General features: G+C 39.7%; 1 long non-coding RNA gene across 2 annotated transcripts in view; it reads left to right on the forward strand.

The window, feature by feature from the left end:
• The window catches only part of LOC103459967 (uncharacterized), a 63,802-nt gene that overhangs the window by 33,518 nt on the left and 13,756 nt on the right, over positions 1-16,528 (forward strand). Inside the window, exons 1-2 of one of the 2 annotated variants that reach the window (XR_532834.2) lie at positions 1,562-1,944; positions 2,337-2,390. The exons of the other annotated variant lie outside the window; for it this stretch is intronic. This is a non-coding gene — a long non-coding RNA (uncharacterized LOC103459967). Of the gene's footprint in view, positions 1-1,561; positions 1,945-2,336; positions 2,391-16,528 lie in introns of those variants that run through there. 2 annotated transcript variants of the gene reach the window in all.

Genomic DNA, 16,528 nt, shown 5'->3' on the forward strand with positions numbered 1-16,528 from the left:
ATGGTTTAAAACCCATTTTTCATGTTACTACTGGCCATGCCAGAAACCTCTTCCTTATCTACCCTACGGTATTGTGGTCAGCGTTATACAAGTTATCATCCCAACATTTTCTTGATTATCCAGAATCACACTGCCCTTTTATCAGAATTAAACTAAAGACCTTTATCCCCAAAAGGCAATTAAAGGGAGCATGTAAAGGATTCATAAAAGTACACTGTAAAATAAGTTAAAAGGAATGTTCAATATGCATTATCAAAATGGAAACTGAGGCAAATAAGTCCTCAGTTTGTGCAACTAAAGATGGGGGAGATGTATGCGTGTATGTGTATGAGGGTTGATAAATAGGGTGTGAGTTTGTATTAGAAAAGGGGGAGTGTATTATCAGTATGTGAGTATTGAGAAGGGTGGGTATTTGTTTTGGAGATGGATAGTGTGTGATTTACAGCAGCATAATAAACAGCGATCAAGGCAGAGGAACAACTTTTACAAGTTTGAAAGAGGACAAAATAATTAATGGGCTGGAAAATCTGATTTTATTTTTCACATTATTGAAAAAAAATAAAATCGAGGGCGAGTGGYCCTTCTGCACTGGACCAAAACTGAGTAGGGGGAGTTTAACATCCTTAAGGCTTTCTACATGATTGCTCCTCAAAATCTTCTCTCTGACCGAAAAAGCAGTTTTCTGACAATTTCTGCTACCTGACGATCCAAACTTAAACACATAGTCTAAACAGCAGTTCAGAGAAGTTGATTAGCACTGTTTTAATAAACACAACCATGAAATTCAAACCAGTCACACAATTTTGGAAAAGGGGGAAAAAAGTTCACTAGACAGTTGTGACAAGGGATGGACGCCATGAGGTGGAAAACAAAATTATTTGAGTTTAGTCTACGACAATGAGAACCAATATAAAACGAAGGCATTAATGTGCAAAGTAGTTGATAAAACATGTTTAAAAACATACATTTGATGATAATGAACAATGATTTTTGTTAGATTCTTAAAATCCAGAATCTGACTTTACTTTCAGATGGATGGTATAAAACTGTTCTCATTTTTGTGGAGGTTTCTTGATGTTATTAAGTGTGAAAGGATCAATGAAGCAGAAAAATGCTGCATCTGTGAAAAATGTGCCTGCCATGTCCTTGTGTCAAAGTCAGGACTGCAGCACAATGGTCGTCAGTCCTGCTGTGTGTTTACTATGGCTGTGGGTGGGACAGGTTGAACAAGCTAATGTACAACTCTAGGTGTCACCTAGATTGTAATGAAGGGTTGTATGTTTCATGTAGGAATTTGACTTTGAACATAAAATCTGTGTGAGAAATATTAATTACTTAAATTATGAATATATAACTTGTCTTAAGATGGTCTGTAGACCCATGCTGGGAGGACCCCTGGTCATAGACAGCAGCCCCACAGAACTCTTCAAAGATGGTTGGACAGATGGATAAATGGATGGGTTGATAGATGGATGTTTGGCCAAATGAGTTAATAGATGAATGGATGGAAAGATGGATGCATGCATGGACGGATGTAAAACTGAAATGGTTTCTTTTAAACATCATGGTGGCGATGTCGAGGGCTGTCCAAAACCTGCAGGTGAAGTGGAGCTATTGGCAGATAGCTTCATGGAGACAGAAAGAAACCAAGTAAATCCAAACAAGTAGTGAGTTAGAAGGGTCTATTACCTTTCTTAATCACGTACACGGATATTTATAGAATCTTTACATGTTCTGCTTTCACAAACCAAAGCAGTAGGTCTTAGCTTGTTGAACATAAACTTTCCTCAATTGAAAGGCATCTCGGCTCCAGACTGAAAACTTGCTGTTTTGTTTTCCTACACCTCACTGCAGCAGCAGCAGCCAAGAAAAACCTTCATACTGTGAAAAACCCTTCAGTCCCTGAAGGCAGTGTGCCTGAGAAAAGAGCAACATAACAGAAAGGTAATTATAAAAATGTCAATGCAGTGAGTGGTTTTGTCTGAACAATTACTGTGCATAAATTGTTTTAAGTGCACTAACTAGATTCATGCTTATCACCACAGTCTGTATTGTACTGATTGTGTGTATGTCAGCTGCGTTAGATCAGTTTCTGTAATGAATGCCATGGTGCTTCATTCTGATGTCTTAAATGCTACAATTATTTAGGAATTAGATGTTTACCAATGAAATATTTTCATGCTTTTGAGGTCAACAAAGAAGCTCTGATTATGTTCTTTTGAATGACATATATTGTACAATAACAGAAGAGAATAAAAATAGTCTGGTTCTGGTAGTAAATGTAAAAACATAGAAGCAGAAATCTGTCTTCTTTCTCCTCTCCTTTGATTTTGAAGACAAACTGAGAGCTGGGGCGACCATGGGGAAGCCAGGAGGGTGCCAGGAGAATAGTAAGGACTCTTGTTTGTTTAGAAGCATTTTCCATGTAAATTCTGTGTTACAAACCATATCCTGTAGCGCAACGAATGTCCCTGATAAAATAAGGGCAGGGTCCGAGAAACGAGTCAGACGTACTGACAAGATCATCTGGGCCCGATGGCCCGGTTTGTCTGTAGTTCCTCGAAAACCAAGGAACTACAAGCAACTAAGAAACAATTGCTTTTAATGGGAAATAGATGCCTGATGTTTAGTCATTTCAGTTTGAGGAGCGGATGAAATGGAAACGTGGTGGAAAAGAGCAGTGCAGATGTCTTTTTAGCTGTTTAATAAAAAAGGAAGAGAAAAAAGAAAAACATGGGATGGGGAAGAAAGGAGGGAGGATGGTGGAGCAGCTGAATGCTATAAAGGTCCCATTAAGCTCTCAGGCTTGATTGCCCTACAATTAAATGTCCATTTTCTTTGCCTGTATTGACAAGGTTGCCATGTTAACTTCACTGTTGGTTTACTCCGTGTTCGTGAGTGGGAGGGTGCACGGCCAGGGTGGAAAAGCCAGCCGTTATTTGTGGAGTCTGAGTGGAGCTGCTAAACATTCACTTTGTCTGACTTGCAAGTTCCAKAATCCTGGAAATCAGAATATCGATTATAATTAGTCAAGTAACAGAAAACCTGCAGTTTCATCTTTCCTAGAAAGTTGAAGATATAGGAAAAGATCTTCACCTTTTCTTAGATTAGCATCATCAACTATGATGTGTTAAGGAAGAATTTTTATATTACAATTAAATTTAGCAAAACTCTGGCTCTGATTCTTCTTTTGATCCCGGGTTCTCTCGCGTGGATATGTGTGGGGACAAAAACACAACAATGCGTGTTGATGTCACAGAATTACAGAATTTAATCCAATCAGAAGAAAGTATAAGATAGTACAGGAAACTGAAGAAACACAGATACAAACATTGTTACCTGAGACAAGAAGACAAAGAAATATCAAGGACGTCCTTGGAGAAAGAGCTGGTGCAGAAGTAAAATAAATCAGCTTTTTTCTAAATTGTTTCCCTTGTGCACAAACTTTTATACCTGTAGGTGTGTTTTCCTCTTTAATGTATTCAAATAAGGCGTATCTCTACTTGACCAATTGTAAGGCATCTCTGGCCCTTTTTGAATTTAGAAAAAGTCCCGCAATTTGTTCACAAGATCAAACACCTTTTGTTAAATAAGGTRGAAGCAGACTCTCCGAATTCATGGTGGTTTATGGCTTTCACAGATCAGTGTGAAAAGCTAGAACTTCCTACTGATTGTTTCCCAGACAGACAAAGAGCAGATCAGAGATCTTGGCAAACAATCTGCTTTAACTACAGTAAAATATATCAATAGGTCAGAATATATTATAAATTTTAAAACTATAATTATGGTATTTCAATCAAGTCATGATAAATTCTAAAACTAACTTATTTTTAATTTATTTTTCTTAACACTATCCGGCTCTACAGCCATCTGGGCCAAGAGAAACAGATGCAGGAACCTCACAGGTAGCTGTGAAATTCTGGTTTCTCTTCTGCTCTGCCAGGAACAAACCTTTAATACTGTATTTTAATTCAATGAAAAGTTCTCCAAAAACCCAATTTGTTCTTCTGCACTCAGCATCTCCAAAGTTTAGTCCTGATATCAAACCAAAAGCAATAAATATAATATCAACAGAAAATAATGAAGTACAATTCCTGTTTCTAATTAGGAATTAGAAACAAATAATTAAGACATTCATTCACCATAAACCTAAGTATTTTCTAATACTAAACAAAACATTTTCATTTGATTCCATTATAGTCAGAAATAATACAATTTCAAATACATTCATCATTGACTAAATTAATTCTAAAACAAGATAATAGAATTTTCAGTCAAAATATATTATTAATAACTAAGAAAAATGTCTTACAAATTAAATGTTAGTGATTTAAAACATTTTATGTTATATTCAGTTTTTTTCACCATGTCAGATGTTAGTTTTGGAAGACTTCTCATCCTGGTTATGTGAGCCGTCCAAAGTTCCCTTTCTCAGAGTAATTCAAGTGATACTGTCCTCCACCTTCCTGTATATGTTAATTTATGACCTGCTGTCTTTAATGATAAGACCCCAGGGGTCTGAGCCGAAGCTCTCCTGCAGATCTCTATTCTCCTTTGTACTTTAAATGCTTAACCCAGCAATAGTTCTTTGGGTTTTAAATCACTAACACAAACCTGTTCAAACTTAAGAAATTCGTTCTAAAAGGTTTAAACACTAAAAATAGTCATTTTTCCTCAACAGATGATGCTGAAACATGATAGTGTGTGGTAGTGGAGAGAACATCCTTTCAGCAATTGTGCCATCAAACACTAGCTATTTTTCTATCCAACTGTAGTGCGAACTTTTAAAATAAAAAGTGAATTACATGTGTTGCCATCTATTGGTTTGGAGCGCAATATCGTCAGATGTTGATGCTACGCAACTGGAAGTGCAGGTCAAAAGAGAGCCCTACTGCTRGTGGTTTTGGTTAAATTCACTTTAGATTGTTCACCATGTGGCTCATTGTTCCTAAGCCTTTGTATCTGAATGTTTATGTTTAGGAATCAATTATCTTTGGAAACAATTGTTTAAAATATACAATATATCTGCTTTAGATATAAAGACTGATTAAACTGATTAAACCTTACTGCAAAGACTGATCAGTTTTTACTTTTGGGATCCAAGGTGTTCCCAGGTCAGATGGCATATAGAGTACCTCCAGGGAGTTCTGGGTCTTCCTGAGGTATCCTTCCAGTGTGATGTGCCTCAAAAACCATCAAAGGAAAGCTCAAAGGAGACATTGTTATTCCTTCCCCTTGAGTACCCCCAGATGATATAGCTTCTCACCCTTTGTCTTAGGGTTACGGTCCACCCATCCTACGAAGGAAGCGGAAGTCTGCGACTTGTATCCAGGATCTTGTTCTTTTGATTCCAGTTCATGTCTCATGATTATTGGTGTTTCCTTCACTTTTGGTGACTTGCTCCATTTTCTCCACATTTTGCTTGTTTTAAGCATTTCTATTACCTGCATCAGTTCTGCCTTGGATACCAGACCCAGTGTTTGGGTCTTTAGTGCATGGCATTCTGGGTAAATACAAGCAACAAAAAATGTGTGAGTCTAACGCTAGTGGGAGAAATGACTCATCAGAAAAGAGAAATCTTACATCCCTTGATGTTTGACACAGTGCAATGTGAAGGTGAGCCGCAGCAGCTGAAAATGGAACAAATATTGCAATGTCCCTAAACAAATGGGGTCTACCAGACAATCAAATGTGAAAACACCCTTATTGAGTTTGTTGGAACAGTGATGGTTGTAGACACTTGCTGATAGGAAGGACCTCCGAAAACATTCCTTTGTGCACCTTGGATACAGGAGTCTGTTACTGAAGGGGTTTCTGCTGGAAAAGATTTTCCAGCAGAATGGCACACCATTTCACAAGACCGTTGTGTCAATGAAGTTGCTCAGAAATCAGAACAACAAACTACCAGATCAGACCTGAAGACAAGTAACCGAAGCCACCAAGCTGGGATCAACTCAAAGTACCTTTAAATGACAGGAACTTTACTCCATCAATCAGCATCTCATCAAGCTCAACCAAAAACATTTAATTCCTAAACGAGTTCATTTTAGATGCCTACATCCAATCTGTTCTACCTCTATTAATTTTCTCTGCAGCCCTGCTGACTCTACCGTTGTAATAACCCAATCCTCCCACAGGGAACATTAAAAATGGATTTGGACCTTTTTATTTCTTCCAGTTTGTTCAGCAGTTAAAGCAGTGAAACAAACTGAGCTTTATGCTGATTGTTAATTTTACTGAATCAGCAAAAACGATTTCCACCAGTAGAAAAGACATTGATGTCTTAATGTTAATTCTATTATAGGTCAGAACATAGAGAGGCTTGTTATACTTAATAACCCAAAATATGCAGCAAACATTTTGAACAGGGAAGATTTTAGTATCACATTTGTATTTTTGGTTGTATTTGTTTGTTGGCCAAAAATAACAAATAGCAGAAAATTGAGGCTTCATATACTTAAAAAGATGCTGGAGTTTTTTTCCTACCAGAAAAAAGTAGGGTTTTCCCGTCATAGTTCAGAACCACGATCAGACAGTTATCTCCTCATTTAAAACCCTGTTGACTATGTTCTGTTCTGATCGGTAAGATTTTTTTTTCTTGTTTGCTTAATGAAAACAGCACCACTGGGTGCCACATTTACATTCAAGCAGAACTCTTCAGGGAAGTCCAATCCAGTTCAGGCATCAAGATTTCTGTGGTTCAGTATGGATTCGCCATAGTTCCTTCATTTCCTTAACATCTTCTAGGTTGTATTTTAATGGCCATCAGTTCAACTCTGATGGGAATTTCTGCTTCTTTTGCCCACCCCCTACTGGGAACTTCAGGGCTTCATGCTTGATTATCTTCTTTATTTGCTTCGACTTTGCACCAATGTTTTTATTAAAGCACCATCATCATCTATATGCTAATGACTGTCTGGTTTATTTATTTTGGAAATACGTTGTCCTCTTTAGCCTTTCCTTGATTGTCCGAAATCAGGGGATYGATGGCACTAAATGTCCTTTATTAAGATAAAAAGAAAGATTACAATCATACATTTTAAAGGGATCCCTAACTAGTTGAAAATGTTTTAATATGTTTTGATTTTACTATTTACCTAAAAGTTGATATTTGTGCCAAGTAAAAATTTATTCAGAAATAATACATTTCAAAAATGTATTTTCACCTATGCAATGCATTCTGGGACAATAATGCGGGTAGGTTATTTTATAGCCTATAAAAAACAAAGTCTGGCAACTCGCGTAACATTTGCCTTCAGTTTTCATGTGGTGTTATACATGAGATTTCTGTTCGGAAAAAGAAAACAAATGTGATTTGCTGTTTACTATGTTAGCTAGAGCTAACAACCATTAGTTACAACTGACGCCATTATCTAGCAACATTTGCAGGAACTATCACAAAATCAAAACAAATTGGAAGGTAATGATTAGATGTTTAAAGTGACAATGAAGTAACTTTCATTGTAACACATCATTCCAATACATTTAAGAAAATTTATTTTATACATATTTAATATGTTTAAGCAAATCCTGTTGCTAATCATAGGTCCCAAAATTCATGACATTTTGGGACTGGAGCTCTTGGCAACAGAACTCCTTTCTTGTTGGCATTTTCAAGCAGCAGCACAAACACCAACTTTTTTGGCTGAGTCTTTTCTCTTCATCTATATTTCTGGATTGCCTTCTATTTCAATGTGAAATATTCTGAATGTTGTGTAAAAATTATTTTTGCTGGACAGCTCAAGCTTCATAATGCCTCACGTACATTATCCAGAATGCATTGCAATGTAGACAACTTGGGGACATATGTATGACAATACTTTAAATGTATTAAAACAAAAAATAGTTACTGTTGCTCTTTTTAGTTTTGAAATAAATATTTCTTAAATGTGTTGCAACAAATCATTAATCCTTTTAGACACAGCAACTCCCGCTGTATACCTTTGTTTGATCTTTCCTCTTAACCCTCTTGAAAAATCCACTTGACTCACATTTCAAATCTAGACTAAAAACTCAGCTGTTTAGAGTTGATTTTGAAACCTAATCATGAAACATTAAGAAATAATCTGATGTGCAAAATGTCATGTTGTTGACTTAATGTTCTATGACTTTGTATTTTTATGATGTAAAGCACTTTGAAGTGCCTTGTTGCTGAAAGGTGCTATGCAAATAAAATCTGATTGATTATTTTAACTCTTAAATGGAGTGAACCATGCCTCCCTCCTATGTCTACAACCACACGGTTCATTGAGTCTTAGCTGGTACAGGCGATTGAGAGCACATACAGTATTTCTATACAACTATCCTCATTTGAGTTCAGGACCTTGTTAATGCTACATATGTTAGAGGTGAGAAATAAAACATTACTGCTTTAGATATTTTATAGTTTTGGAGCTTTAGGAGGTGATCAACCTGCATCACCTCAAGAAAACCCTTGGATGTGTAACCAGGGTGACTAAAGAGACCTGAAAAGTTTGGAGGTTTTTATTGGTTGGCTTTAGTCAAAATTTTAAAACAACACCTTTGGACTTCACTGTCCAAGCTCCGAGATAATAAGCTTAGGAAGGATGTGACATTCATATTGGAAAAAGTGAGAACTGGATGAGTCCGTGTAGAAATATGCCTTAAATAGGCCCCTATTGGTCCTGTAAGGTAAGGCTGTGGGTGTTAACATTCATGAAATTTTGGTATGGGGAGGAATCCCATCCCAAAATTCCTTAATCTTGTCCCAAGGATTAAGGAATCCTTAAGAAATGTGGATACATTAGTATCCACATTTTTAGTATTGGGGGGTATCTATGCTGCTGCAATATGTTTAGCATCAAGATGGTATTTTAGACTTGAATAAAACGTTTGCTACTGTGAAAAGCAAACGTTTTAGCACAACTTAAGCACAACAATAGTCTTTTCAGTATCCCATCAGATAGATTTTATTAACCAAAACTGAATCCCCAGGGGGCAGAGAGAAATGGCTTTGTTGTCCATTGCTKTTGGTGTAGATGTCACTTGTGCGTCAGATTTACTGGCACWCCAGAAACACAATACAAAGGTTCTGGTTCAGGACTTTGGTATTTAAAAAGTAAAAATGCAATTAATTACAATAAAACCTACATAATGTTTGAATTAAAACGAATGTGTTAAATTCTTCTCCCTATTGAAAACATACAAATGGGCATCATAACCATTTAGTTTAGCTCCATTAGATAGATTTTGAGCTGCAGTATTATGTAATGAGACTGAATGATTCAGCAGGCAGTTCATGCTTTGCCAAATTTAATTTAATATATTTCCAAAGTTATTTAATTACATCCTTATCAGCCCAAGTCTTTAAATTCCTGATTTAAAGAGATAAATCCCTGCTAAGTTTGTCGTTCACTCATCACAGAAACATTTCCTCCCGTTATCCTACAGCAGGACCTGAATGACCATAATCTATAAAAACCATAATCACATTAGAGGGCTGCATTGTTGTGTTGATGATGACCGTGTGTTGCAGCAGAGTGATTTACATCCTTGCTTCCCTCCACCTCTCCGTGTCCCTGCCTCTCTCTATCTTTCTCCCTCATGAATACTGAGCAGCACATCAAATATTCATAGCACATACTCTCCCTTCTCACTTGGTACCACCATGTACACACACAACCTCCAACAAGGGCAGTATGCACGGCCGTCCTCGCCCACCCTGTCTCATGCGCTTGAACGCACCCGTACACACTCAAACATACAACACTGAAGTTATTCATACACTGTGAGGGGAAAGGAGCAGCTCAAAACCAAGCAGCCATGAAAGTTTAATATAGCGAGTGTCCGACGGATTTACAGAGACGCAAGTTGAAAGAGAGGGTTGCAGACATAATACGCCTCTTTAACTCACATCATCAAAATTTCGTCTGAGATGTCAAGTAGTTAATTTTACTGAGGACCTAGGCTTTTCTTCTAAACAATTCTTAAATATTTTAGAGGAAATTAATTCCATGGGGTTGCACCTATCATCATCAGAATCTCAGAGTAAGCGTCAGCTGGCCCATTCAGAACTGTGGGAAATTCATATTCACCAACAAGAGAAAAGAGTAATCTAGCTCTTTATCATCAACTCCCTGAGGAACAGACCGGTGCCAAAAGTTACAGCCTGGCATTCCTCTTGCTGCTCTAAGCACACTTAACCTCTGCTCTGAAGACCCGCTGTGGCTGGTCAGCAGTCAAAATTAGAGAACAAATTCTACAAAATAAATATGAGAAAAAATGGTATCAAATAGTATGAAATAGTTTTGTGCCTGTGGTCTTATATTTTCAAAAAAATGAAGTTGGACAGGAACAATCCCATAAATCATGGTCCGATATAAAAGGTCTGTGAATAACATTGATAGCAGTTCCAATTCTCGAGATATTCAAAGCTGTTCTGAGGCATCGTTTTCTGTTTTAAAGTCTTGAAGTTTAACACAATGGTCCCCAACCCCCAGTCCGGGGGTTGGGGACCATTGGGACCGGGCCGCGCAAGAACCAATTAAATATTTCCGTTTTATGTATTATTTGAGTCTGGAGGATCTTTTATTTTGAAAATCCTTTAACCGGATTCTCTCGGTTACTTGAGCCAACATTGAGCCCACAAGCAGCAAAATGAGATCAGATGTCTTTGGAAAGTTTCTTTGCAAAGGGGAAAAGGCCCAGAGAAGAGACAGGAGAATGGATTTATCCCAGACCGGTAGGTGAGTCCCACATTACAAACCCGCTCTGCGTAACATGCGGCAACCGGTTGCTAATGAGGCAATGAAGCTTCTAACTGCTTCGCCACGTAGAGACCAAGCAGGCTGTGGATATAAGCAACACCTCGGGTGTTATTGTCTCTCATCACTCCCTGATTTCTCATTGCAGAGAAACAATTGGGCAGTGGTCGAGAGGAGATATGTAGAGCTTGTGAGTCTTAAGTCTGGTTTAGATGTCAAGATCTGTCGGCTGATTCTCCAAACCTCTGTCACCACAGAGCTGATAAAAGTATAACAGGTTCGATCGGTTTGTGTCTCCAGCCACACAGCAGGAGCAACACATCACACGAACTGATTTCACTCACAAACATCCCGATTCCAGAGGATAATCCAGTAAAACTCCCAACAAAGCACATGGGAATTTAGAATAACCAAACACTGATAACGATGTAGAAGCAATAGTGATAGTTTGTGGGCTCATTTTAAGAGATAAAAGACCTAACAAAAAGGAGGTGGATAAAAGGCGACGGGAGCAGCAGCTCTATTTGCTGCACTATGATTTGGAGGTGACTGTTTTTTCATAGTTAACATTTTTAACTGAATAAACATATAATAATGACCTTTACATATACTAATAAACATTTCCACATATCTCCTATATATCAGCTGTTTGGGATTCCCCTCTGTTCTTTCGTCACCACGCTTTCTGATTGACTACCTGTCACATTCAACAGATTGTGTTCTCGTTCCCAGACAGGGAAAACCCCACAGGCTGCGATAAAAGGGCCAAGACAACCCAAATTGGGCATATTCAGGATTTAGCGGGAACACCAGATAAGGCAGAAGCCTTATCTGACGGTTCTCTCTTCCCCTCCAACCCCCGGGCCATAGCAAAATTTCCAAGTCCTGACCGGTCCGCCGTAATAAAAAGGTTGGGAACCACTGGTTTAACAGACTAAAGTGGCAGCCTGTTGTAGACTTTGACCCTGAGACACGTACAAGCCTATTGATAGACTGGTGACCATAGTAACAGAACAGTGGCTGTCCCAAGAAGGGAGGCCGTTTAAGGTCATAATGGCAATTAATATAACTATTGCTGCTATTGTACAGTTCAACATTCTGCTTGGAGCCTTCTTAATGACTAATGGAAGTGAAATAAAAATAGGAACCATTTTGTGCCTTGTCCTTTTGTTCCTGTTCCAACGCCTGTACAACAGTGATTATTTTTAAGGGGATGTGTTACAGACTTCTGGATACAGACTGTTGTAAAGACCTACAAATGGAGTACGTTGTCATATTATGTTGAATAGGCAGAGGTGTTGAGCAGGTTTTTGGTGATTTCATGACAAATAATGAACAAAAAACTTTGAAAAACCACATAGAACATAGCATGAAAAAACAGAAATCCATGGATAAAAACAGCAGAGATTTAAGAGAAATAATGTGGGAATAGCTGGAGGAACCAGCAAAGGGTGAGAGCAGCAAAAGTGTTAAAGTACTGGGAGAGTGAATGTGGAACAATGGACCTTGGCTGGTTGACTAATTGATTGCAGGTGTGGGGAAAGTGCAGAAGGTAGACAGAGGAGAGAGAGAAAGTGGGACGGGGGGGAGAGTACACGGGGGACTAGAAAATAAATATAACATTGAAGAGTAATTAGATCTAGGAAACAATTAAGCGAGAGTAATAAGGAATAAACAAGAAATAAACTAGAATCACTAAGAAGGACTCAACTAAAATAGATAGAAATGAGACATGTAATCAAAGAAAGACTAAGGAACAAAGGATAGTAAAGCCCAAAACAATCCAGGTCTTAACACATCTCCTTGTTAGCCAACTTGCTACTTTTAGTCACCTCACAGAATTAGCTTTTAAGATAACATTAGATTTAGCTGGTTTTATGTTTTTGCCTGCTGAATTGAGGATATTACTGTAGATCACTGTGCTAAAGTGTGGGCTAAAGTTATCCCTCATGCTAACCTTAGCACATTATCAACAATTAGCATTTTAGCAGATTTTTATATGAAAGCTAAACCTAACAGACTGAATGGAATGAACTAACCTTGATCAACATGCTGGTGATGCTGTTGATAATGCTATTCAGCTGATTAGCTGATTTTAGCTAACATCAGCTAATGTTGACCTAAAAGCTAATGTAAAAGAGCTGACTAGAGACATGTTAGTCATAACATGCTAGCTACAGCCCATATGCTATTGTTACCATTTTAGCCATTAACATTTGACATGAGTACGTTACTCCAGGTCAATACTATCTTTAACAGACTGAAAACATATGGAGGCTCTGGAACAGCTAAATAATGCAAAATAAAACCTCCCAACATTGCCAAAAAATTAAAGTATAAAACTTAACATTCAAAGGCAAATACAGGATCCATTACAATAAACAATCCTGAGTTACTTAATGAAAACGTTCTGATAGCATGGGTGCTAGCTGATTACTGCTAGTTCTGATTGGCTGTTTCTGACTGAGCAGAATAATTATGCAGAACAGGGAAGAGATTGATTATTTTTTTCAGAGATTATCTGTCTCATGTTAGGACAGCAAAAGTTTTAATACGTATGTAAAATGTATTTTTTTAGGTTAGATGCTGCAGCTTTAAGCAGAGGTTCGGTGTGAGAGTCACTACCAGGTGGAGCAGAAGCGGCGCTACGTCCACCTGGTACGTGGACGTAGCGCCACGTACCTRTAGCTGCTCCGCGCTACAGGTGGAGCAGCGGTCAACAGCGAGAGCAGAAACAGCTTCTTACATCGCAGCTCAAAGACTTAAATAAATTTGCGGGTTATTTGTTTAGCTTTCTGACCGTCATGCTAATCCGGGTGAATGTTTGTAGCTGTGCGCTGCTTTACCTGCTATCTGATCGTCTTTTTTTTTTTTTTTGCTGCAGTGAGCCTTGATGGAACCAAACTCCGTCAAGTATAACATTGTTTTTATGCCATATTAGATTCGTCGTGTTGATGCATTTTGACCTGCTTCACCCCACATGCTTCAATTTTCCGCCGCAACACCCAAACTTCCCCATTCACTCAATGCGTTATAATTCCACACGACATCGCTTAGGATTTATTGCTGCATGTTTGCGCAGAGTAAAGGAAAAAGGAGACAGACTGCGAAATGAGATGCAGTTGATCGATTTGTGTGATTGGCAACAAGAGACCGTGATCGGCGATCACCGATCATACACTTTTTTACGGAAATCGGCCGATGATCGGTGGCCGATCGATCGGCACACCTATAATATATATATTAGTGACGTGCGGTCAGGGGAGGCAGGTGAGGCAGAGCCTCACCTGTTATCATAGAAAATAATATATCCATCCATCCATTTTCTTTACACCCTTGTCCCTCAGTGGGGTCGGGAGGGGTGCTGGTGCCCATCTCCAGCTAGAAAATAATATATAATAGTAAAATCATTCATATTTTCCCCTTGTGGTTTGTACTATAACGTACCTATTTTTTACTTTGCTTAACCAATTCTAATTAATTTTTTCTTCAAAATCGCTGGATTTTCGCATTTTCCCATTCAAATGCTCAGAAGCGAAGCCGGTGAGGCAGCAGCGAGCTCATCCTCACCTGGGATTGCGCAACACAGGCAAAAAGGGAATATTTGGCAAATATTTTCTCAAACAGCCATAACCCACATGTTTTATTTAACACCATTGACTGTGCTTAATATTCCACAGAATGCCTGTTTGGAAGCTTCTCATGACATGTGTGATAATTTTCTGTGTTTCTTTATTGAAAAGGTTGGTAGTACCAGGGCTCTTATCACAGCTCCTGACTCTGACCCCTCTGTTTTGGTCCCTTGCTCTGCTGCTTTCACTCAGTTTGAGCCTGTGACAGTCTCACTTTTAGAGGACGTGGTTGGCCATATTAAGCCATCAGGTTCCCGTTGTGATCCTGTCCCTCCACAAATTTTTTAATATATTTTATCTAGCATAGGGCAGCCTGTTCTTGCAATTATAAATAGCAGTATGTCCTCAGGTGTGGTCCCTGCTAGTTTTAGACATGCAGTAGTGCAGCCATTGCTTAAAAAACCTGGCCTTGATCCTACTGTTCTTGGTCTTGATCCTACTGTTCTGGCTAATTATTGGTCTATTTTGAAGCTGCCTTTTCTTTCTAAGGTTTTAGAAAAAAAATTGTACTGCCAGCTGACAGTTTTTAGATGACAATGGCATTCTGGAGGTTTTTCAGTCAGGTTTTAAAACTCTTCATAGCATAGAATCTGCTTTAATAAGAGTTTTTAATGACATCCTTCTTGCATGTGATTCTGGTAACCATGTTCTGATTTTACTTGACTTAACTGCTGCCTTTGATACAGCAGACCATGACATTTTAATATCGCGATTACACCATGTTGTAGGTAATGGTGGTACTGTTCTTAAATGGTTCAGGTCTTACCTGGAGGACAGAGGGGCCAAAGGGGTCGGGTGCATTGTGCTATGGGCGGTAGCCGAGGGAGGGGAYCCTGGCGGTCTGWTCCTCGGCTGCAGAAGCTGGCTCTTGGGAMRTGGAACGTCACCTCTCTGGTGGGGAAGGAACCGGAGCTAGTGTGCGAGGCTGAGAGGTTCCGGCTAGAAATAGTCGGCCTCRCCTCGACACATGGCTCTGGTTCTGGAACCAGTCTCCTTGAGAGGGGCTGGACGTACTTCCACTCWGGAGTTGCCCACGGTGGGAGGCGCCGGGCTGGAGTGGGCATACTTGTTGCCCCCCATTTGGGCACCTGTACGTTGGGGTTCACCCCGGTGAACGAGAGGKTRGCCTCCCTCCGCCTACGGGTGGGGGGACGGGTTCTGACTGTTGTTTGTGCTTACGGGCCAAACGGCAGTTCAGATTACCCACCCTTCTTGGAGTCCTTAGAGGGGGTACTGGAGAGTGCCTCTCCTGCGGACTCCCTTGTTCTACTGGGGGACTTCAGCGCTTACGTGGGCAAGGACAGTGAGACCTGGAGGGGTGTGGTTGGGAGGAACAGCCCCCCCCGATCTGAACTTGAGCGGTGTTCTGTTGTTGGACTTCTGTGCTCRTCACGGATTGTCCATCACGAACACCATGTTCAGGCATAAGGGTGTCCATATGTGCACTTGGCACCAGGACGCCCTAGGCCGCAGTTTGATGATTGACTTTGTCATTGTCTCATTGGATTTGCAGCCGTATATGTCTTGGACACTCAGGTGAAGAGAGGTGCGGAGCTGTCCACTGACCACTACCTGGTGGCGAGTTGGCTCTGGTGGTGGGGGAGGAAGCCAGTCAGACCTGGCAGGCCCAAATGTGTAGTGAGGGTCTGCTGGGAACGTCTGGCGGAGTCCCCTGTGAGACAGAGCTTCAACTCTCATCTCCGGCAGATTGGGGTGGTGGTCCCCCTGTTTAAAAAGGGGGACCGGAGGGTGTGCTCCAATTACAGGTGAGTCACACTCTTAAGCCTCCCTTGTAAGGTCTATTCAGGGGTCCTGGAGAGGAGGGTCCGTTAGATAGTCGAACCTCGGATTCAGGAAGAGCAGTATGGTTTTCGTCCTGGTCGTGGAACACTGGACCAGCTCTACACCCTCAGCAGGGTTCTGGACAGTGGTGGGAAGTAACGAAGTACAAGTACTTCGTTACTGTACTTAAGTACAATTTTTGTGTATCTGTACTTTACTTAAGTAGATTTAATAATGGATACTTTCTACTTTTACTCCACTACATTTTACAGTAARTATCTGTACTTTCTACTTCACTACATTTCTACAAAACTGTCGCGTTACTCGTTACATTCAAGTCCCGTTGAGTTTTTTGTCCGTTAAAATGTGAAGTTCAGAAACTTAAGGTGG

This window comes from Poecilia reticulata, unplaced genomic scaffold (genome assembly GCF_000633615.1).
Source record: "Poecilia reticulata strain Guanapo unplaced genomic scaffold, Guppy_female_1.0+MT scaffold_145, whole genome shotgun sequence".
NCBI classification, from domain to species: domain Eukaryota; kingdom Metazoa; phylum Chordata; class Actinopteri; order Cyprinodontiformes; family Poeciliidae; genus Poecilia; species Poecilia reticulata.